Source organism: Leptodactylus fuscus, chromosome 4 (genome assembly GCF_031893055.1).
Source record: "Leptodactylus fuscus isolate aLepFus1 chromosome 4, aLepFus1.hap2, whole genome shotgun sequence".
NCBI lineage: Eukaryota > Metazoa > Chordata > Amphibia > Anura > Leptodactylidae > Leptodactylus > Leptodactylus fuscus.
In genome coordinates, this window is record NC_134268.1 from 201,618,807 (window position 1) to 201,641,621 (window position 22,815).

Consider the following 22,815-nt stretch of genomic DNA (forward strand, 5'->3'; position numbering starts at 1 on the left):
CCATTGACTTGAATGGGTGCCGGCATACGCGCTTATCACATTGAAAGCAATAGGTAAAAAAGCCTCCCATTGATTTCAATGGGGAGCGCGCGTATGCTGGCACCCATTCAAGTCAATGGGATCTGTTTTTTACGCCGCTCACTCTGAACAAGTTTTACGTTGAGAATGAGCGAGCGTAAACTCCATGTGCAGGCTCCCTTACAGTGTCGTACTATTACAATATATTAATTACTTGCTCAGCTCGATGTATGGGGCAGAGGGGGAAAGGGTTAAAGAGGATCTTTTCAGGTCTTTACACCCTTTAATAGGAGTTGCTCCACTGATTTTGGTTCAGTTGCAATTTTTCTCTAGCCTGCACTGTTTCCAAACAGTAGGAATCGGAATCTAAGTGTTTGCCCCTTGTGAATTACTGCCTCTGTTGCCGACACATCACAATTTTTGTCAATCTGCAAATGACCTCTTTGGAGCAATGACAAGGTCCTTGTTGCTACAAAGAGCTCCTTATAGCATATTGACAAAATGGTGCTATCTCAGCAATGGAGGGTGCAGTTCACTAGCAGCAAGCACTGTTTGATTCAGGTGACCCTAACCTATAGGTCTGGAAGGCTGGGTCCTGGTGACACACTCCCTTTAAATCTAAAAGAGACAGGTAAAAGCTTTGCCAAACTTTGCACCTTGGCCCACGCTATGTGATAGATTTCTTGCACCTCACTAGACATCTTGGACACTTCTTTCTTCCTTATACCACCTCTTGGCTTCAAAATATAGATGAAAATTTATTAGGACTGGAGTTGTCGGTTCCAGTCTTAGGCTAAGGCCCCACGGGCCGTATCCGCAGCACTAAAGCGCTGCGGGAAGAACCGATGCGTGAACGCATTGCTGTTCTTCCCGCAGCGCTTTTAAGAGAAAGCTCACAGAGTTTTCCTGTGCAGACTTTCTCTTAACATTATATCTATGGAAAGCCGCCGGCGTTTCTGTAGATATAATTTACATGCTGCGATTTGCAAAGCCGCAACGGCTTTGCAAATTGCAGCGTGTCCGCGCTGCAATCTTTTCCACAAAGTGGGGATGGGATTCGCATGAATCCCATCCACTTTGCCTGCACTGTACAACACCGCGATTTTTCCCGCAGCGTCTCCGCTGCAGGCAAACTGCGGCGTTTACGTCCTGTGGGGCCCCGGCCTTAATCAGTTCCTGCGCTGAGGCTCAGATCTCATATGGGGGTTGTCATAAATCGAATTATTTTACATCTAGATGATCAGAGTGTGATCTCTTGAGATCAGACACCTGGACCTGCACAGATTATCTGTTCTAGCAGCCTCCAGATGTCCAAGTTTGCTAGTGGACAGGCGGCATGTGTATACAAGTAATAAGAGCGGTGCTGCAGTTCACTGAATCCACCACCATGTAGTGGATGGGGATGCTGAGCAGCTCCTATGTATGTAATGGGAATGGTTCAGCAGTCCTGTCCATTATATAGTGGTGGTTTCAGTGGAGCGCATGCACTGCCTGCCCAAAAGCTGAACTGTGTGGGGTCCAGGTGTCGGACCCCCCACAGATCACATACGAATGACCTATCCTGTGGATAGTTCATTAGAATGAAAATTCAATTTGAGACCTAAACCCCCCCTTTAATAATTCTGGGGCATCTCCTGGGTCTCATGCGCCAGACTAGACATATAGCAATCCAGGTGTTGGCAGAGATTTCAGGTCTAAATGAGCCCATGTTGTTTTTTGGCACAAGTTATAATAAATCTGTCCTTGCCCCAACCTGCCTTGCTCACCCCCTCCCCACTGCTGGAGTGACAAAGTGCCGCATCTTCTCAGGCCTGTTCACATTGGCGAGAAGATTTTGCACCGCAGTTTAGGAAAAACTCGAATATTTGTCAAATTGTTGCAAGTCTTCATGTCAATGGGCGAGTTCTCAGTCAAGTTTGCACATACGGTTGTGTTTCTACCCCACATGCACCGAGCACAGTGTGATCGGCGCGGACAGGTGCAGCGCCCCGCCCCTCCGCAGGATGCACCTGAGGGACCAGCGCGCGGCCGGGACACTGACGTCACACCGTCTGCGCTTTGTAGAGTATCTGGGCGTGGCCAGGCCTGGGCAGCCGCTATGGGCGGTGCTGGCAGGAGGTGGGCGTGGTTATGGGGAGAGGAGGGAGTGACGCAGCGTGTTCTGGTGCCGCCCGCTCTGTGCGCTGCGGGATCCGGGATTGTGCTGTGTGCAGGCGGCGCTCGGTGGACTCGGTGCTCCGGTAAGTGACTGCCGGGGGAGGCTCCTGGCTAGTGGGCTGTGGGTGTATGGGAGGCGGGGCCCCGAGGCACTGACAGGTTCCTGGCCCCGGAGATGGAGGTGAGAGATCAGGGCAGGCAGGAGATCATGTTTACTGCATGTCAGCATATTGTTAGTGGAGCGGGCACATGTGTCACCCCCTGCCCTCCTCCTCCTACTGAACAGGGGCAAGATTTACATAGATGGTGCCTACTGGCCGGGCTGATGGTGTGCATTGTTTACTGGCTGCACAATGACTGCTGTGTATATGTATACTGCTGTATACTGTGCTGATATATACAGTGTGTACAATGACTGCTGTGTATATGTGCTGCTGTATACTGTGTGTATATGGACTGCTGTATACTGTAATCCTATCTACTGTGTGTACAATGACTGCTGTGTATATATACTGCTGTATACTGTGGTGATATATACTGTGTGTACAATGACTGCTGTGTATATGTGCTGCTGTATACAGTGTGTATATGGACTGCTGTATACTGTGTGTACAATGACTGCTGTGTATATGTACTGCTGTATACTGTGCTTCTGTATATGTAGTACTTTGTATGTGTCCTGCTGTATACTGTGCTGCTATATACTGTGTGTGCAATGACTGATGTGTATAATTGCTTCTATATTCTGTGTACAATGATTGCTGTTGTACTGCTGTGTATATGTGCTTCTGTATACAGTGTGTATATGAACTGTGCTTCTATATATGTACTACTGTGTACAGTGACTGCTGTATATATGTACTGCTTTGTACTGTGCTGCTATATACTGTCTCCATAATGACTGTTGTGTATCTGTGCTGCTATATACTGTCTGTACAGTGACTACTGTGTATATGTAATACTGTGTACAGTGACTGCTGTGTATATGTGCTGCTGTATAGCGTGTGTACAATGACTGCTGTGTATATGTACTTCAGTATATCATGTGTGCAATAACTTCTGTTTTATGCTGTGGTGCTAAATACTGTGAGTACAATGACTGTTGTGTATATACTGCTGTATACTGTGTAGTGCTATATGCATTATTGTGTTACACGTGTAGTGGTATTTCATTATTATTATTACTACTAGAGCAGTGTGTATTCTGCACGTACTGCAATTACACATGTGGTATTATTATGTGTGCTTCATTTACTTGTGATACAATTTCATGTATACTTTTATATGCCTAGATTGATATGTTTTGCATTTTACATCTTGTGTGTACATTATGTGTACTACAGTTGCTTGTGTGGTATTATTACTTGTGCTCCAAATACATATTTGGCAAATACATATTTGGCATTATTACGTGTAGCATTATTATGCATGCTATAATTACATGTGTTGTATTTTTACCTACCGTGTTAGTACTTGTGCACAATTACTTGTGTGGCATTGCTACATATAGTATTATTAGGTGTGTTACATGTGCTAGGATTACTTATGTAGTATTATGTGCGCTATACTGTAACTACATGTGCGGTATTATTACATGTAGCATCGTTAGGTGTGGTATTATTACGTGTGCTGCAGTTACATATGCGGTATTGTTTTGCGTACTACAACAACATGTCAGGAGTTACATATGTAATATGTCCTATTTCAGATACAGAATTGTTACATATGTGTATACTACATTTAGATATGTTATTACTACATGTGTGTACTATTATTACACTACACTAGTGCATTATTAGGATATATATAATATCTTGTAGTCCAGGTACGGTGTTATTTCATAGACCGCATGGTTTTACTACACATCAGGTAACATACCGTATATAGCACAGGTCAGCCACAGGTGTGTTGTGTTATTACATATGTGCTATGGCGACACATACAAAGTTATTACACATCTCTCTAAGCACATATTCACTCTGTGCAGTTGTGGTGTGATTTTTGGTATACAGCAGAGAGCTGCGTTCCCGCAAAAGCCGCTTGTGATTTTATGGTGAATTTGTGGAGGTTTGTGTTTTTTTGATAAGTTGTATCCGTTCTAGTTTGGCAACCGCAGCACTTCTTTTTGTTGTTATTCTTGGATATGTAACAAATCCAGTGCGCAACCTCACTGTGTGAATACGCTCTAATGGACATTGCAACATTATGTTATATTTCCGCGTGCCCTGGCAGTGTAGGGCGCTGTATATTATATTAGTTGTTTTACTTGTCATTGTGTAACTTTGTCCTTTCCAATGATTTAGGTGTCAGCGTGATACTGACTGTTATTCCTAGGAATCTCTAGGGGTAGGTGTACTATTTTATGGTGGTGATGACCCCGCAGCAGTATTCGCCGTGATTTTGTGAATGGGTTGTGTAGATTCTGGACAACATATAGTGAATGTTGCCACTATATATGGAGTATACGGCGCAGGTACATGCACTATATGGAGCATAGGGTGCTGTTACACTATATGGAGCATACAGCACAGGTGCATGCACTATATGGAGTTTATGGCACAGATATACACTATATGGCGTATACGGCGCAGGTACATGCACTATATGGAGCATAGGGTCCTATTACACTATATGGAGTATACGACGCAGGTGCATGCACTATATGGAGTATACGGCGCAGGTACATGCACTATATGAAGTATATGGCACAATTACATGCTCTATATGGAACGTAAGGTGCAGTTATACTATATGGAGTATACTGCGCAGGTACATGCACTATATGGAGCATAGGGTGCAGTTACACTATATATAGTATACGGCGCAGGTACATGCACTATATGGAGCATAGGGTGCAGTTACACTATATGGAGCATAGGGTGCAGTTACACTATATATAGTATACGGTGCAGGTACATGCACTATATTGAGTATATGGCGCAGTTACATGCTCTATATGGAGTATACGTCGCAGGTACATGCACTATATGGAGTATATGGCACAGTTACATGCTCTATATGGAGTATACGGCGCAAGTACATGCACTATGTGGAGTATACGTCGCAGGTACGTGCACTATATGGAGTATATGGCGCAGTTACATGCTCTATATGGAGTATACGTCGCAGGTACATGCACTATGGAGTATAGGGCGCAGTTACATGCTCTATATGGAGTATACGTCGCAGGTACATGCACTATATGGAGTATATGGCACAGTTACATGCTCTATATGGAGTATACGGCGCAAGTACATGCACTATGTGGAGTATACGTCGCAGGTACGTGCACTATATGGAGTATATGGCGCAATTACATGCTCTATATGGAGTATACGTCGCAGGTACATGCACTATGGAGTATAGGGCGCAGTTACATGCTCTATATGGAGTATACGTCGCAGGTACATGCACTATATGGAGTATATGGCACAGTTACATGCTCTATATGGAGTATACGTCGCAGGTACGTGCACTATATGGAGTATATGGCACAGTTGCATGCTCTATATGGAGTATACGTCGCAGGTACATGCACTATGTGGAGTATACGTCGCAGGTACGTGCACTATATGGAGTATATGGCACAGTTGCATGCTCTATATGGAGCATATATGGCACCTTTCTAGTCATTTCCACACATCTCTGACTGTGGATATATATTGAGCATCTCTGTATACGGTCACACATAAAGTACCGTAGATAATATGCAGTCACTGACTATATAGCGTTCTGAATATTATCAGGCTGGCACGTGCAGTTACTACAGAACATTTCTCACCTCTTTTATTGACTGGGGTGTGTACGTGTCGGGTATTGTTAAGCAAAAGAGACGGGCATTTCTATCACCAATCTATAGGGTGTGTTATACCTCCAGTGGCTGGCAGATACCAGGCTTCGGTGACTTTTGTACATACTGGCTGGATATATATGTATGCTTTCAGTGCGTGGCGCATATACTCGCTGGACATATATGTATGCTTTGAGTGCGTGGCACATATACTCACTGGATATATATGTATGTTTTCATTGCCTGGTATATACTTGCTTGACATGTATGTTTTCAGTGCCTTTGTATATACTTGCTGGACATGTATGTTTTCAGTGCCTTTGTATATACCCGCTGCTGGGCATCTCTCTGTATTATTACTGGCTGGTACTTGCAGCTACTTGACATTTCTGTGTCTTGGCACTGCTAAGTATGTGCAGGGCATTTCTGGTATTTCAGTCATGCTTGTATCTGATAAGGTCCTCCATAGCTGGCAGATATACCTCTTATGGGGCTTCTGCTAGATCGTTCAGTCCATCAGCAGTGAGCGCCGCCTGCGCCATCTGTACATGTTCAATGATTGCTACATATCTGGTATATCAGCCACCTGCTGGCACCTCTGTATACTGTCTGTGTGGGTGGTGTGGGCACCTTCTGGCCATTTCCACAGTAAGGGAATCTATTATCACGAGCGGCTAGTGTTACTGTCTCAGTTTCTTCACTTTTGTCATATTACATTTGCTTTAATGGAAGATACTTAATAAAATGTCACCTTTCAAGACAGTTTTTCTAGTACAGTCGCCTGTTATCCTTGTAAGACTGTGTTCACACCACTAAAGACCAGTATTCACTGTCAGGCCGACCGTTCCTTGGAGGAGTGCGGGTTCATCCATCCATCAAGGGGCACCCCTGGCCAGGCTGAATGCATAACAGGGGTTAAAGCCCCCCATTGTCTGGATCTTGAGGGTCTCCGCAGTCAGATATTTATCCTCATCCTATGGAATACTTTTTGTGGGTAACCCCTTTAAGTTATTGGATATCAATAATATGTAATAAGAATATGGGAGTCAGCGGGCAGTATATAGAGCTGTATACAGTTGCATATGTTTGTGCTATGTGTTCACATACATGTTACGGATCACGTACACATTAGGATCGGCTACTTTGACTGACAGCTATGGCACCCAGCTTTCCTATACGCATGCACGCTTGACTCGACCAAGTACTGTATGTGTACTGAATAGGAAAGGGGAAAAAGCTGCTGCCCCTATAAACTAAAGATTCGGCTAGTTACTATCCAGCTCTCCGATCCCTGTCCCCTGATATCTGCTTTTGGGGAGAGTTTTGAGGCCCCCATGCATATCAGAAGGTCGTCGGCACCATTAACTGGTTTACCTGATGGAGACTGTGAAGACACATTTGTCTTATATATTGGCCTATGTCTATGTTTGGAATATATGGTGGGATTGGCAGTCTCTATACCTTAAATTAATTGAGAAATTCTTCCATAGGAAGTCCAACTTGTTACTTTGTATACAGCTCCTCATCCCCTTTTGTACAAAACAGGTCCCTGCGAAATCCATGGCGGAGGTCCGCAGGTGAGACTTGTGTATTTGCATGCCGGTTCACAAGTCCATTGGAGCTCACGGTCGCTAGTGTGCATAGAAATGCTGCGGATACTAAAATCTAAGGCGCGTTTATTGTTAACATTCATTGTCAAAATGTGTGTGTAATGTGAACATGGCCTTTGAGTCCTGCTGCTGTAGGTAGGGTTACATGTTTACCTAGTGATGTGTGTGCCAGGTCCACGCCAAGGTCAGGTTAATGCACTGTGCACAATGGTCTCGTCTTTCTTCTCTTTGTCCTGTAGACTTTTGTGATACTGATATAGAGCTATTGGGGTCCGTTCACACATGCTGGAGTTGTTCATGCTGAACTCCAACTTAGATCCAGCTATAGTTTGTATCTGGGGTTTTCACAACCCTGTCAGCATGCATTGAAAGATTTCCTACGTGGCCTTTTGAAACGGCTGTGAAATTATCAGTCCAAAAATCAGTAGCATGCTGCTTCGATGTGGAAATTCTGGAGATTAAAGGAATTTTCCAGGCTAAAACTATCCTAGAGTTAGGTCATCAATATCAGATTGGTGGGGGTCTGACACCCATCCACCCACAGATCAACTGATACACAGAGAATGGAGCAGGAAGCAGACAGCGCTGTTTTCTGTGTAGTGGCTGAACTGGGTCACTGCAGCTTAGGTCTCATTCAAATAAATGGGAGCTCATCTGCAGTACCTGATCTAGCCACTGCACAGAGAACAGCGCTGTCTGCTTCCTGCTTCATTTTCTGTATATCAGCTGATCAGCGATGGTTCTTAGGTGTTGGGCTCCCATTGATCAGATATGAATGACCTATCTTTAGGATAGGCCATCAATATTCTTTAACCTATAAAATCCCTTAAACTCCGTTGGATGACCATAGGGCTTATCCTTGTGTGATATGCAAATCTAACAGCTGTTATTAGATGGCGGTGTCCTATGCGGCACTATCCTCTAAATTGCATGTGCACTGTCTTAAAAAAGGACCTTAAGCACTGTTAATCCTGGGCCTCCTGGTTCCTGTGGTGTGTAGTATAACTACAGTAGCCCAACAAGCACATGAATAGAGGAGAAGTAGCTGTGGGGAATGTAACTGTGCGAAACAATACAGATAGATAAGTCATTGTGGATCTCTAAATATCTGGGTGATCACCCCTGTGGGCATTGTACTGGGAGCCAGCAGGGGGGTTGTTACTTGGCATCTGTTCTCTTTGGTTGTTTTGAAGATGTTCTGCAGCAGTGACACCACTGTGCAATCCATGTATTGTATAAGAATCTACTATATGTGTTGTATTCCCAGTGCGTTCATTGGTGTATATGATGTTTGTGATCCCGGCTCTGCTGCACCTGCCTCCTCGCTCCTCTCCTGGGAGCGCCTGCCGTATTTACCAGCTGTATTTATATGCATCAGCGGGCGTCAGGCTCCCAGCGCCAGGCCTGTCATTTGTCACTCTTGTGTGTCGTTTATGTATTTGCAGGCTATGTAGACATTATGCAGATTACATAACGCTCTGTTTTACGTGATGCTTGCTTTTTCTTAGGGACCGACAAGCCGTCATTATGATTACACCCTGCGGGGCCGTTACCTTCCTCACCGCCGCCGCGTCCTTGAAATGTGCTTCAGCTTCTCTTGTAAGAAACACACTATACACCTAGAGCCGGTGTCGCCTTGTTGGAGGTGGTGGTAGCTGATATGTGTGCAAGAGGGCGGACGTTTCCTTTGCTGTAGGGTATATATGTGCGGTGTGCGCTCCATCGTGCGTTGTACGCTCCATCGTGGGCCCCCGCATTTGTTTTTTAGCATGTAAATGAATTTGTATGACACATCAGGGTTTCTGCTAAAGAAACTTCATAAGGTGTGATAACAAAAATTTGGCAGCCCATCTGGCCATAAGCGTCATCATTACGACTACATCCGTGGAGCCCAAACTCTGCCAATAGTCATATAGAAGGGTTATGGCCCAAGGCTGTGGAGTCAGAACGCCAAACCGCCGACTCTGACTCCTCTATTTTTCCACAGCCTGACTCTGGCTCCTTCATAAGTGGCTGACAACCATAGTCGGGCAGAGGCAATAAAGATCCTCTAATTCAGTGGTCCCAAACCTTTTTTGCACCGTGGACCGGCTTCAAGCAAGACCATTAACCCAAAGCTCAGCAGGGCGAGGTGGGTGGTGGGGCAAAGGCGGGGCTTTGGTCATATGGGGAGGGGTTATAAGTGGGCTACACTGTGTAGATGGGAAGGCTCTCCGCTCGTATCCTCTGCTGGGCAGGCGGGTGTGATACAACCATCTGAATGGACATGGCAAATTGGTAGACACCAGGCTGGATACTTCATGCTAGGCCGTGTTACTATGTTAACGTGTAAACTATCAGGTAGCGCGGCGTCCTACAGAACACGGCGCTACCTGTTTATACGTTATCATAACAACGTGGCCTAGTGTGAAGCATCCAGCTAAGATGGAAGCCAGCCCTGCAGACCATTAGAACCCCCCCCAAAGGCCCGTTCCTGGTCGGCGGACCGGTTGTTGGGGGCACCTACTCTAATTCACATCTACATCTAATTATTATATAATACAATAATTAGAGCTGGGCAATTAATCCAGCATGTTGCCTTGAATACAATAAATGGTGATTATTTAGGTCACGCTCCTTTTACCATATGAGTATGTGTTCGGTGAAATCTCACAGGATTCGCCTGGCGGTTTCCTTCGGACCAAAGATGTCTGAGTCGGAACTGTTATTATACTCTGGGGTCTCCTTAGACCCTAAATTATTGGAGGCCCAGGGAAGGTGACAAACATAAAAAACCAGTATGACTCGCCTCTACTGGGCTTTGGCCCGACTTTGATTGGGCCTTTGCGGTCAAATGGCGTCTGTGTCACAATGCCATGTGGCCCAAGCACAGACTGGTAAGTCAGAAGAGTCGACGGCAGGGGGTGGCGCCAGAGTCCAGAAGAGGTAACACTGTTTATGATTGATCACCTCCCACGGGCCTCCAATCATTATAATCTGTGGCCAGCTCACGTGAATCACGCCATGCGTAGACACTTATGCTTGGGTGACTGTCTAAAGGTTATAATTTGTAGTATTGGCCTGGCCGAGCATGCATGTGTTGTTACCAGGCACAGGAGAGTGAACTGCCACCAAATATATCTGGTATCAGTTTATCTTCCTTGCAAACCTGCTGAAACATGGGGCACTGTCGTACATGAGATGACTGGCTCTTCCAGCAGAAATCGGTTAAAGTTAAAGGGACCCAGTCAGGTCCAAAATACCTTCCACAGCAATAACAGTGCCACATAACGGCATTTACCAGGTGCAGAGGTGGACAGAAACTGATGAAGCATCATCTTTTGGATGATGCAAATCATACTGCAAGTGCATTGGGGGCGGGGTCTGCCTATAGACAGCCCGGATATGGACAGACATAGGAAAAGGGGAAATATTGGGTACCAATCCTTGAGAAGAGCCAGAGCACTTGCAACTCTGTAGACAAATATGGTAAATTAGGCCCCACCCCCAGTGCACTTGCAGGCTGCTTTGCATATCCATCTAATGATGGTTATCTCTGCTTATCACTTTCAGGTCAAACAGGTCCGCCTCTGCTCCTATTAAAGCTCGCTACACTGAATTATTCTCAGACCCCCTTCATTTTATATGATGATCCTTTAGTTGTGTCCTTTGTCTTGTATATCCGCACATAGATCCTCTTGGTTGCTGTATCCCCGCACAGTAGTTGATGATGTAGTTTGTTGTGCCAGATTAGATCATGGTTTTTGGGCCGTGCCAACGTTCCATTCATAAATAAATAAAAAGCGTAGTCATTAGCTGATCTGCCGCTGATACTGTGATCCCGCTGTGATCGCCGCAGGAAGAGCTTCGGATGGAGAACTGGAGTTTCCATTGTTTTCTTAAGCAAATTTTAAGATTACAATAGCGCTGTGATCAGACATTGTTATTGTTGGACTGTCTGGGTTTGATTTATCACTTTTGCTCTGATGTGTTTGCAGCATTACCGGCAAGCTGTAGAGAGGACGCTGCTAATATATGCTGCGAATAGCGTCTTACCAGGTGATGAAATGCAGCGAGATTGCTCTGTGCAGAACAGTCTGACTACGATATAAAGCCAAATTGTCATCGCGAATGAAGGAGCAATATTCTGCAAACTGGGAAATAACATGGCCGTGACTTAAAACGCTAACGGATACTCCAGCAGGTAGCAGCCTATTCAATTTAAAATAAACACAAGTATTTACTTACCTACCTTGTGATACCTTGCCGCCGCTGCTGCTGCTGCTTCCACGCCGTCTACTCCTCACCCGGCAAAAGATGTCTGCGTCTGATGGCGCTACCTATGCTCAGACTAGCACAGGACAGGGCCGCTCTGTTTGTTTTCAGAACGGCCTGTCGTAGGCTAGTTTAGGTTAAAAAAATAAAATAAAAGTCCCATGGCCGCCGCCTGAGGCGGACGCCTCACCTCGTCTCATTAGAGGCTCTGCATATAACCCTATATATCACAGAGCTCAGCTTCTCTCCTCTATCATATAACCCTATATATCACAGAGCTCAGCTTCTCTCCTCTATCATATAATCCTATATATCATAGAGCTCAGCTTCTCTCCTCTATCATATAACCTATATATCACAGAGCTCAGCTTCTCTCCTCTGTCATATAACCCTATATATCACAGAGCTCAGCTTCTCTCCTCTGTCATATAACACTATATATCACAGAGCTCAGCTTCTCTCCTCTATCATATAACCTATATATCACAGAGCTCAGCTTCTCTCCTCTATCATATAACCCTATATATCACAGAGCTCAGCTTCTCTCCTCTATCATATAACCCTATATATCACAGAGCTCAGCTTCTCTCCTCTATCATATAACCCTATATATCACACAGCTCAGCTTCTCTCCTCTATCAAATAACCCTATATATCACACAGATCAGCTTCTCTCCTCTATCAAATAACCAAATAACCCTATATATCACAGAGCTCACCTTCTCTCCTCTATCATATAACCCTATATATCACACAGCTCAGCTTCTCTCCTCTATCATATAACCCTATATATCACACAGCTCAGCTTCTCTCCTCTATCAAATAACCCTATATATCACAGAGCTCAGCTTCTCTCCTCTATCATATAACCCTATATGTCACGGAGATCAGCTTCTCTCCTCTCTCATATAATCCTTATAGATCATACAGCTCAGCTCCTCTCCCTCTATCATAGTGTCAATGTGTGGGGACTGTCCAAAGCAGAGAACCCATTTCAAGTAATTTTGGTGTGAACAAGATCTGACATGGTGTACGCTGTGATCTATTTATACGAGGACTTTTCTTCATCCACAGTCTACTAGCCTGTCAGTGACATATGGACAACGTCTCCTGGTTTTTGCTGTCATCCATCTTTGGGTGTTCCTCCTCTACAAGACCATTTAAAAGGGTCAGATTGAATTGTCTGAAGGTGCACAGACCCTTTGTAGGGCGGCTGTTAAAGCTCTGTGAGCAGAAGGCCACCCGTCTCTGAATGCTGGTTCTTATGTTAATTCAGCACTTTGAGGAATCCGCTAATCCTACAATGGACGATATAATATATGTGGCAGATGTAGGGGAAATGAATGGCTGGGACATGTTAGATTTTATTGGGAAACGCATGCTGCCAATCCAAGCGTTCATGTTTATGGGGAGAAACAGGCATTCAGCTGACAGCTATCTAATATGTATGGCCTCCTGCTGACATGATGCTTTGCCTCGTGCAGTGCACCGGCATTTAGTCACGCTTACCCATATTTTGGACCGGAACCTGAGCCGGCCTCCGCCTCAGGTTCCGATCCAAAAAACCCTGTGTAAACTTATCCTTATAATCTGCCTCAAAAAATGTCCTTCAACTCTCCCACTCACTTCATTGGGAGTCAGGAGCAGATTTTTTTTTTCCCCTCACTGGATTTTTCTGCTAGAGGAAGGAAGAAGCGTCATGACCTATCTCCAGGCGGATTCCATCTTGCAAACCCCTTTGAAATGAATGGAAAGCAGAAAGAGAAAAACAACTGCAAAATTGCTTCAAAAATTATAGTTTTTTTCTGCCTCCCATTCATTTCAGTAGGATTACTGAGGTGGAATCCACCTAGAGATGGGTCTTGGTACGTCTTTCTTCCTCCCTAGTGAAGTGAATGGGTTGAGTTCTTGAAATGGATCCTGGCTTAAAATCTGTTTGCAGAAACCTAAGTGTGAACTTGCCCTTACCGCTTCTGACTGACCATGGCTGTCGGCCATTTATGATGGAGTCAGAGACTGAATGAGTCACGGCATCCTTGACTAAGGACTGAATTACCAGTCTGAAACGTGGGGTGTTTTCGTTTTTTTTTTAGGATATTCATATATTTTTTTAATGTACTGAACTAAATGTGAGTTTTAACTGAGCGACGTGCTGGACTGGAACATATTTCTCCTGATCATTGACTGCCCATGGCCTGGCAGTGTCCCGTTTACAAGCGCTGGAGGTTTTGCATCTGTGTCCACACTTGGTGCACTTGATCAGACATACACATTCAGGCTGAGTTCACATGTAGTTTGTTGGACAGGATTTTGAGGAGGAATCTGCCTCAAAATCCTGACCAAAAAACGGCTTCCATTGAAATCAATGGGAACTGGCCAGTTCTTTTTCCGGGAGCTGTTTGTTCTGGTTCCTGGAAAAAAGAAGCAACATGCTCATTCTTTAGGCAGATTCGCCTCGTGAATCCGCCTTAAGACACTCCCTCCTCCCGACTAGGCCCATTCATTTGGACTGCATCGGCCTCCAGTCGCGGCTACCTGTTTTTTGGTCCGGAACCCGAGGCGGCCTCCGCCTCAGTTTCCGGACCAAAAAACCCCGTGTGAACCCGGCCTCCGTTCGGTGACACTAGGTTCCCATTAGGTTCCACATGGGAACCTGAAAGGCGGAGAGCCTGTCAACGTAAAACTTAGTTACTCTAGGACATCTACGGATCGCATAAATAGTGGGCTTCCGCCAGTTTTATACTGAAACTGATGGCGAGAATAGTCCTCTATGGAATCTGTGGCGGAGACCCCCAACGCAGATGTGAACCTAGCCTGAGCTTGATTTTGGTTGTTGTTTGTTCACCGTCTGTAGTACTGGTTGCGTTCTTATTTGTCAAAATTCGGGTGACCCCAGGGAGTCTCAAAAAATTCTATGTATAATTCCAGTAAGGGAAATTTAGAATAGAGGTGGAAACAGTAGTCCTAGTAAAAGCCCCATGCTCCTTGCTTTTGTGAATTATGGCTACCCTACGTCATTGTGCCCCTTCATGAATGTCCATATGCTGTGTATGATTATAGAGTCGGCCTTTGCCCCGTCCCGTCAGGGTTTCCATAGAGAATGGCTCGCTCTTATTTTTCACATGATGAGTTGTGCATCCGTCTAATCGCCGCCCCGCGCTCCTCTTCTCTTTGGTGCGCCGCCGTTTTATTATTTCTTCTCCGTTTGATTGTTTTTCTTTCTAGATTTGCCTTGGGCACTGTCTGCCGCTCACATGCCTGTGCAGTCTATAATTTGCTGGGTTTTCGGGCTCGGTGCGCTCAATTCAAAGACATATTGATCTCATAAGATGTACTTTGAGCAGATAATGCGGCATGAGAAGATTATTAAATTATCAGTGTCATAATGGAGAAATGCACAGGGAGATAAAGACGTGCTCGGATACAGTCACGTTTATTCCTAAAAGCTTGTGTTAAATGCGGGAGTCGGAGTCGGGGGTGAAAAAGTTATTGACTCCGGCTACAAAATAAGATGATTAGTTATTTGTAATTATGTTCTAGAATTATTAATATTGTATAATTAATTACATGTATAGTTTGTTACATACTTTAATTTTATGGGAATTCTCTCGGTAGATTTTTAATGAATTAGAGGATTTTTACCGATTCTGACGGCCATTTATGAAGGAGTCGGAGTAGGGCTGAGTAATTCATTACAAAATAACCAAAACCGAACAATGTGATTTTGTCAACGTCGGTTATTTCGTTGATTTATTAAAATATTCTCAAGATTCCTCAGTTTTGTTCGGATCAAACATGTCCAATCTGGAATTGTTATTTTACTCTGGGGTCTCCCATTTTATCAGGAGGACACTACATGTATGAGAAGATAACCTGGACACAATAAGGACATCATGGCTGGTTATCAGGAGGACACTACATGTATGAGAAGATATCCCGGACACAATAAGGACATCATGGCTGGTTATCAGGAGGACACTACATGTATGAGAAGATATCCCGACCACAATAAGGACATCATGGCTGGTTATCAGGAGGACACTACATGTATGAGAAGATAACCGGATCACAATAAGGACATCATGGCTGGTTATCAGGAGGACACTACATGTATGAGAAGATAACCTGGACACAATAAGGACATCATGGCTGGTTATCAGGAGGGACACTACATGTATGAGAAGATATCCCGACCACAATAAGGACATCATGGCTGGTTATCAGGAGGACACTACATGTATGAGAAGATAACCTGACCACAATAAGGACATCATGGCTGGTTATCAGGAGGACACTACATGTATGAGAAGATAACCTGGACACAATAAGGACATCATGGCTGGTTATCAGGAGGACACTACATGTATGAGAAGATAACCTGACCACAATAAGGACATCATGGCTGGTTATCAGGAGGACACTACATGTATGAGAAGATAACCCAGACACAATAAGGACATCATGGCTGGTTATCAGGAGGACACTACATGTATGAGAAGATAACCCGGACACAATAAGGACATCATGGCTGGTTATCAGGAGGACACTACATGTATGAGAAGATAACCCGGACACAATAAGGACATCATGGCTGGTTATCAGGAGGACACTACATGTATGAGAAGATAACCCGACCACAATAAGGACATCATGGCTGGTTATCAGGAGGACACTACATGTATGAGAAGATAACCCGGACACAATAAGTACATCATGGCTGGTTATCAGGAGGACACTACATGTATGAGAAGATAACCTGGACACAATAAGGTAATCATGGCTGGTTATCAGGAGGACACTACATGTATGAGAAGATAACCCGGACACAATAAGGTAATCATGGCTGGTTATCAGGAGGGACACTACATGTATGAGAAGATAACCCGGACACAATAAGGACATCATGGCTGGTTATCAGGAGGGACACTACATGTATGAGAAGATAACCCGGACACAATAAGGACATCATGGCTGGGATTCAGACCATAGAAAGTTCCTACATTTGTGGACGTATCCATTGGCAGCCGATCAAAACTAAGATGGGTAAAGAAAGGCTTTAAAGGGGTTCTATCAGCAAAGCCTAAAAAAGAATGATCTACTTACGCATCGTGCACGATGGGCGGGCATTCAGGGTGTGTCTTCTTCTTCATCCACGCCTCCTCTTCCTCCGATGTCCTCGGGTCCCGTCCTCCTCTGGCGCTCGCTAACTGACATTGATTAAAAAAAAATGGCCTGGGCGCATGCGCAGTAGCCATAGTAGAAGCCGCATGCTACTGCGCATGCACCCAGGCCATTTTTTGTTATCACTGTCAGTTCGCGAGCGCCGGAGGAGGACGGGACCCGAGGACATCGGAGGAAGAGGAGGCATGGATGAAGAAGACGGCGCACCCTGAATGCCTGCCCATCGTGCACGATGCGTAAGTAGATCACATTCTGTTTTAGGGTATTATTTTAAAACGGGGGGGGGGGGGGGGTAGTTTAATATAACATTAGCGGTGCCTGAATAGCCTTTTTAAAGGCTATGCACGCATATGTGGGGCTCTATCAGCATGATTTTGCTGACAGAGCCCCTTTTAAAACTCTACAAAATTTTGAGTGATTTATATTTGCAAAAATGTTTCACTTTTAATTGTCTACAAATTTAGATAGGGTTACATTAATGCAAAAATTCCTAATTAGATCTTAACCCTTTGCATGCCTGGTTCGTGGCCCACTCATCATTAGACTGTACTCCAGTAGAAAAAATTTTTTCTTGGCGTACTTGCTATAACTTTGCTCTGGGTATATAATTGCTCGTACTCCTCCAGCTTTTCAGCAACTTTCTGCTTCTCCTGGAGACTGTAAAGTTCTTCTCATCTCCTGATGTCATTGGTATCTGGTTGGAGTAGAATAGATGGAGTATAATGCACTCCTCCTCAGTGTTTTATTAGCGCAGGGTACAGTGAATCACATTACCACCGCAGCTTCTGTCACTCGTATAGGCGGCATTGTCGTGGCTGCTCCCTTGCCGCGTTTCATCTCCTGCTCATCTCTGTACAAGGAAGGAGCGGCCTGGGAATAAGAAATAATCCTCTTTTAATCAGCGCAGTGCTATATATGGCGGCTAGAAAAGCGAAAAGAGAAAAAACCCAGGAAATTATAGTAATAGCTGTCAGTCACGGCAGCCGACTAATGATGGCATTTTAATGTGTTTTAATGATGCGTGTTGTATGACATGTATCTGATGTGTGTCTGGATGTGGCGCGCTTTCTAGTGTGTGTGTATATAGATATATATCTGTTACTGCAGACAGAACATAGAACAGAACAAGATAAACTTTTCCCGGGCCTAAATAAGGACCTATCCTTGAGGGGTTGTCTAGGATAAGCGGGGAAGGTTCTTGCTGCCTTGAGTTCTTGTTTTGGACCGCGGTGGAAGATACTGGAGCATGGACGACAAGTGTCCCAGTTTCTTTTTTCACTTTTCCCAGTCTCTGTGCAAAAAACGGGCTATCCTGAGCAACCCCTTTAAGATAGGTCATCAATATATGATTGTGGGACTCCCACTGATCAGCTGGTTGAAGAGGCCACAGTGTTCAGGTAAGTGCTGTCGTCTCTTCTTTACATGCCCAGAGGTCATTATTATCAGATCTGTGCTTTATTATGCATCTCAGCCCCATTCACTAGAATGGAACTGGGCTGCAAACAAGCCCCGTGAAGAGGAATCAATGCTTATGCGAGTGCCGCTGACGCTCTGAACAGCTGATAGGTGGTGATGTCGGGTGTTGGACCCCCACCGATCTGATATTAATGACATTTGCTAAACGCAGTTCGTTATACATTGTGTAGTGTCTGTGTTTGGTATTACAGCTCAGCCCCATTCACGGAGAGTTGCTGGTGGACCATGTGACCGAAGAATGTAATATCATCAGCACAGAGGAGAGGCTGCAGTGCTTGTGACTGCCATGGTGCCTTCACACAGCTGATCAGCAAGGGTCCCAGACATTGGACTCCCAATCAACACATATGGATATCCTATCCTAAGTCACAGACAATCCAGGACTTGCACGTCAATGACCTGTCCTTAGGATGGGTCATCCATATGTGATCATGGGGATCCAAATCCAGGGACCTCTACTGATCAGCTGCTTGGAAAAGCCATAGTTCTCTTGAGCTCTGTGGCCTTTTTCATGTGCCGATATAGCACATGTGACAGTTCAGTCCCATTCCTTAGTGATGACATATTGGTAGCATATGGCTCTGATCTTCTGTACCCCCCATGTTCTCGAATGAAGGGGCTGCAGCTTTGTTTCATTGCCGTGTCTTCTGAGTTTTCCAGTGTCCCCCTTTTATCATGTGATGACTTGGCCTAGGATTAGCAGAATACTTTAGATTTCTGTCGTTCAGCTATCCTTTTGGACAAACCAATAGACTTGCACGATTGATGTTGCCATGAGTCCTGAATGGGGAGAAGGGAATGATAAATGCTCTCAGTAGCTCTTTTATTCTCTCTGGTCTTAAGAAAATTTGATAGACTTTGTAATCCTCCATCAGCACTTTGTATTACTAAAGAAATAAGACAGCGGTGGCAATAAAGATGTTGAAGTTGGGTTTGTCAGCAGTAACTCTTCCTGTGATCCTAATGCTGAGCTAGTGAAGCTTCACTTTTAGGACCATGTGCTATACTTCATGCGGAATATTAGATTACTTCTAAATCAGATTTCTTCACCATTTCCTTTATGTCCAATGTTCTTTTCTGCTGAAATGTTCCAGATTTAAAAGGGTCCTTTGTGTTCTGAATTCATTGGTGTGGTTAGCGGGGGATGGCCTTATTTCATCTTTTTAAATGAAATTCCTACTTAAAGGGGAATTGTCACCACCTCTACCAACTCCAACTTTTTGTATCCGTCAATAGCTGCCAATTCACTGATGCTGACACAGTTGGAATTTTTTCTCTAGCTCACACCATTCCCAAGCAATCACTTCCTGTACTTTCAGCACAATCCTACTCTGTGGGCGGTCCTTCAGATGGACAGGGACCGCCCATCTGACAGCAGACACCATAATTGTGCTGAAACTAACAGTAATGATTTCTCAGGAATGGTGAGGGCTAGAGAAAAAATTCCAAATTTGCTGGAATCTGTGAAGTGACATCTGTTGAAAGATATAGAGAGATAGATGTGAGGAAAGGTCCTTTTTAAAGTGGGTTTTTAGGGTTATGAATGATATTGAGGATTTATTTTTAGGGTAAGCGATTGATGGGGTTATGACACCCCCACAATCAGCTATGCCACAGCGCACGGAAATCTTTACTGGTTTCTAAGCCCGACGTATTGTAGGTAACAAGGGTGATTTATTAATACAATTCTGCCTGTTTTACTCCCATGTACAGAGCGGCACAGCTGCCATCTGCTACGGTGTAAGCCAGGGCTGGACTGGGACCTAAAACCAGCCCTGGAATTTTAAAGCACACACGTCGACCACCTGTCTATGTATGCTGTGCAGGGTCAGACTAGGATACATCATTTACTCTAAGTACCTAGTAGGGGTGTCAGCAGACAAACTTTATTTTCTCTCTTGTCATGTTCTTGCCTTGGGTCATGTTCAGACAGCATAAAAAACCCCATTAAGATCGACAGTAGTCCAGCACCAGCTATTTGTAGAGGCTGCAGCGTGAGTGTGAGTACCAGGCCTGATTTTGCAGGGTCCGGAGTATGATGATGGGAGTCCCAGACAGGTGATCAACTGAGTACTGTGTTACTTACCTTTCCTGGGCTCCGGCACGACTCCCTCTTCTCTTGCGCTCTACTGTCTAATGTTTGGGACTGCTGAGTCCAATGATTGGGTGGCATCGTGACACATAGACGCAAGTGTTATGATGCTGCCTGACCCATGTGACTGCTGAGACCCAATCACAGACATCAGTCAGAAGACCCTTTGTCGTGTCAGAGCCCAGGAGAGGTGAGTAACACAGGTTTTTATGTTCACTCGCTTCCCATGGGCTTCCAATCTTATACTCTAGAGTTTGTAGTGACCCCAGAGTATAATAGCAGTTGCGGTTTGCCCTGACTAAAACCAATAGAAGAACCCCGTAGGTTTCGTCCAACACTTATTCGTATTGTATAAGGGGCCGGACCTCAATAATTGCCATCAATCTTATTGAACATAAAATGCCTGATTAATTGTGATTTCAATTTAGATTATCGCCCGGCCCTACGGAGCAACATAAATTTTGTTGCACAAATGTAGGGACCCAAATATAAGCCGAGGCCCCTAATTTTACCACAAAAACTGGGAAAACTTATTGACTCGAGTATAAGCCGAGGGGGGGGGGAAATGCAGCAGCTACTGGAAAATTTTAAAAATTTAAATAGTCTGAATTTTTGGGTGCAGTAGGTGCTGGGGAAGGGGAGGGGGTGTTTTGGTTGTCTGTCTGCCCCTTCCCTGAGTTTGAGGACTGTTTTTTTCCTCCCACTTCGAATTCAGTCTGGCTGAATATAGGGTATCTGCAGTGCTCCTATTAACCCCTTCCCGACGGAACAGGAGCACTGCAGATCCCCTATATTCAGTAGACCGGGCACTGTCAGACACAGGGATACCTAATGTGTATGTGTTTCACAGTCATTTTCTACTTTTGTATGTATGTATTTTTTTTGTTGCACTATTTTATGGGAGATTCTATGCATTAATATTGTGGCTGGTCATAGACCCCCCCCCCCCCTAAAAAAAAATTAAAAATGTTTTTTTTTTCTCTTTTGCTGACTTGAGTATAAGCCGAGGGGGGGCTTCTTCAGCACAAAAACTGGGCTGAAAAATTCGGCTTATACTCGAGTATATACGGTGTGTGTATGTATATATATATATATATATATATATATATATATATATATTCCATTGTGCTTTTGTAATTGACAGTATGTATATGTACTAGTACATTATGGTTCCACTTGATACTACATGTACTTACTGCTATAGGAAGAAGGTGTGAAGCTAAAGCGCTGTGCACATTAGGTTGTCTTCAGATTCCACTGCTAGTCATATTACATGTCTGTCTACATAGCTATAATGAGTAACGGGGCTTCGTCTTTACATTTCGGTAGTTAGGGGGTGTCTTTCATGGACTGAGTGTGTTGGCCTGGTCTGTATATGTTCTCAGGAGGAAGCAGGCTTGTTTCCATTAGCTCTCAGTTGAATGGGAGAATGTGCTGATCCTGGTATATCTGATCCCATCCCGGCTCTGGCAGACTGATCTGCTAATGTATATGATAGGAAACACCTAAAGGTGAACGGAGCACAGGCTTATGTCCGCAGTATTTCTGACGTCTCGGAGGTTTGAGGAGACAGCACTTGTCTTATTAAGGCTCTGATCTCCAAGATTTACCCCTATAATATTCCATCATGTGAATGGCTGACCTAATACATAGGTGACAGAGATTCCTCTGAGCTAATAGAGCCGACTGTTCTGACTTGTAGTGGGGGTCTCAAGTGTAATCCCCTTCTATGATGGGATTGATACAAACAATTTAGGTAGAAAGAGCTAAAAAACCCAACGATTGGGTCACATTCACATCTATACTGGAGTCCTCTTCGCGGTGACCGTCTGAAAATTGGCAGGAAAAAGTCCTGCACTGAGGAGTTCTTCCTCCACTGGTTTCAGTTTTAAAATGACGAACTCCTGTCGGAACCCATTTTAGGGGTTCATGTGATACTACTTTTATAGCGGTCCAGCTTTCTGTTGTTCTGATCTTCTGACGGACTAGACAAACGGAGCAGCAATGGTAGTCTGAGCTTGGCGTCAACGACTCTCTTCACTTTCCTTGAAATGGTCACTACAATCCATGCCGGTTGCAAGTCCTTGATTTATAAATGAGGTGCACCCTCTGCCGGTGCAGGGAGATGCCAGTCTTTATAAATCTGCCCCTTAATTCCTCCATGGTCCTACTTAGGATGAACGTCAGGTTTCCAGGCTGGTTCTGTCCATCGATCAAGTGATCGAAACCTGCACCTA

The 22,815-nt window shown here is 44.5% G+C and overlaps 1 protein-coding gene across 1 annotated transcript in view; it reads left to right on the plus strand.

Annotated features, from left to right (window-relative positions):
* Window positions 1-2,151: 2,151 nt before the first annotated feature.
* MPP7 (MAGUK p55 scaffold protein 7) overlaps window positions 2,152-22,815 on the plus strand; it is a 267,439-nt gene continuing 246,775 nt past the window's right edge. Inside the window, exon 1 of the mRNA XM_075271728.1 lies at window positions 2,152-2,258. The gene's annotated coding sequence lies outside the window, so the exon portion shown is untranslated. The remainder of the gene's footprint in view (window positions 2,259-22,815) is intronic.